Here is a 2,377-nt window from a genome sequence, read left to right as displayed (position 1 = left end):
ACATGGGCCCTGGCCAGGAAGGAGCCTGCAACCTAGGTACATGTCCTTGGTCAGAATTGAACTCAGACCCTGTGGTCAGGAGGCCGAGGCATTATCCACTGAGCCAAACCAGCTAGGGCAGGATATGACATTTCTTAGCCCTCCAGCAGCGGACCTTCATTTTTTTCGCCAGGAGTGTGGTGAAAAACCCTAGATCACCTTTTTGGATTCTTATTACCCAAGTTACTAAGAATATTACCAGTGGCATACAGGGAGCTTAACCAATGAACAGTCAGAAAAGGTATTTCCTTTGTAGTTCACACCAATCGCCCGCTTGGTCTCCCCCTCCCCCGAGGCCTCAGCCAGAGGTGTTGACCCCCATCTCCCTCCCATCACTGGCTCTGCCTTGCCCAGGCCGGACGCCTCTGCCAGAGGCGTCCGGCCTGGGCAGGTGACCCCCATCTCCCTCTGATCACTGGCTCAGCCCCCCACCCAGGCCTGACGCATCTGTAGCAGGCTTCGGGCCTGGGCAGGGGACTCTCATATCCCCCCGATCACCAGCTCTGCCCCCAACCCAGGCCTGATGTCTCTGGCCCAGGAGTCAGGCCTGGGCAGGGGACCGCCAGACCCCTCCGATTGCCGGCTCCACCCCCTGCCCAGGCCAGATGCCTCGGCCAGAGGTGTCAACCTCCATCACCCTCCAATCACCAGATCGGCCCCTTGCCCAGGCCTGACGCCTCTGCCTGAGGCATAAGGCCTGGGCAGGGGACCACTATCTCCCCCCGATCACCTGCTTCTGGGAGGCTTCTGGGGCTTCTGGGGCCGGCCTGCGGCCCGGGATGATGGCTCACGCTGGTGGCTGTGCTGTCCCGCCCTGCCTGCAGTATGCAAATTAGCCACCATCTTTGTTGGTTAATTTGCATATTGCGCTGATTCGCCAATGGGAGGCATAGTGAAGGTACAGTCAATTACCATGTTTGTCTATTATTAGATAGGATTTTAGCCTTATATGGAAAATGTAATTAGACAATGGTGAGAATAAAAAATTATTAATGAGGAGAACCAAGATGGCGCCATAGGTAAACTCCTATACTTGCTGCCTCTCACAACCACATCAAAATTACAACTAAAAGGCAGAACAACGACCACCCAGAACTGCGGGAAAGCTGGCTGAATGGAAGTTCCACAACTAGAAAGGTGAAGAAAGCACATTGAGACTGGTAAGAGGTATGGAGGCACTGAATGTACTGCTCTTTTAATTGGGAGGGAGATACAAGCTCCCGCTTGCTCTGAACTCGTTCCAGGCGAGATTCTGGGGGACCCAGACACATACAGGGAAAAACTGGACTGTCCGGCATCAGGACAGGAATGTGAGGGCGGCTTCTCTCAGAGGTGCTCGCAGTGATCATTGTTCCTGCATGCGGGGCACGGGACATGGAGACACAGGGACCTCTCTGGTGCAGGGCTGACTGGCAGCCACTGCTGTTTGCTCTGCCCTGGTGATTCCCAGAGACTCTGCCCTACCCAATTTGCAACCCCACCCAAGCTGTGTGCATTGGCTTTTGCATATGAATGGCCTGTCTTTTCTCTGATTAAAACCTGTCAAATTGCAGCTGGGTCAGAGAGCTGCAGAACTTCCAAAAGAAGGCCCAAGGCCTGACAGCAGCAGCAGCCTGCCTTGCTTCACAGCTGGGCCTCGTCTGGGCACTTCCAAACCTCATACAAACAGAGGAATCTGCAGATGTCTCTGTAGCTTCTGCTGGCTGGCCCCAGACAGTGGCTGACGGGGTGTTTGCTGCACAGCAGCTCTCCCACTGTAGACACAGCTGGTCATCACAGCCAACTGGCCTGGAGGTCAATTCCTCCCAGTGATACCAACAGCAATCAAGGCTCAACTACAGCAAGACTGTGCACACAGCCCACAAAGGGGTGCACCAAGAGTGTCCACCTCAGGTGACTGGGGAGGCTGAGCCCCTGGGCCCTATAGGATACCACAACACAAGGCCATATCTATCAACTCAAGGAAACCTAGCAGCTACCCAGTACATAGAAACACAGGGAAGCAGCCAAAATGTAGAGACAAAGAAAAAGTCACAAATGAAAGAAATGGATGAAATCAAAATACTGGATATAGAGTTCAAAAATCTTCTAGAAACCTCGTAGAAATTTAGTGAGACCCTCAAGGATATGAAAAAGGACTAACCAGAAATTAAGCATACCCTGACTGAAATAAAGAATAATATACAGAGATCCAACAGCAGACTAGAGGATCCCAAGAATCAAGTCAAAGATATGAAATACGAAGAAGCAAAAAACACCCAACCGGAAAAACAAAAAAGAAAAAAGAATCCAAAAATATAAAGATAGTGGAAAAAGCCTCTGGAACAACTTCAAGCGT

The 2,377-nt window shown here is 51.7% G+C and overlaps 1 protein-coding gene across 1 annotated transcript in view; it reads right to left on the bottom strand.

The window, feature by feature from the left end:
- SLC2A13 (solute carrier family 2 (facilitated glucose transporter), member 13) overlaps nucleotides 1-2,377 on the bottom strand; it is a gene marked incomplete at its 5' end in the record, with an annotated part of 220,276 nt that overhangs the window by 165,036 nt on the left and 52,863 nt on the right. The window lies entirely within an intron of this gene.

This window comes from Myotis davidii, unplaced genomic scaffold, assembly GCF_000327345.1.
Source record: "Myotis davidii unplaced genomic scaffold, ASM32734v1 scaffold902, whole genome shotgun sequence".
NCBI classification, from domain to species: Eukaryota; Metazoa; Chordata; class Mammalia; order Chiroptera; family Vespertilionidae; genus Myotis; species Myotis davidii.
The sequence above is the reverse complement of the archived record's forward strand: the minus strand, read 5'-3'. Positions and strand labels throughout refer to the sequence as shown.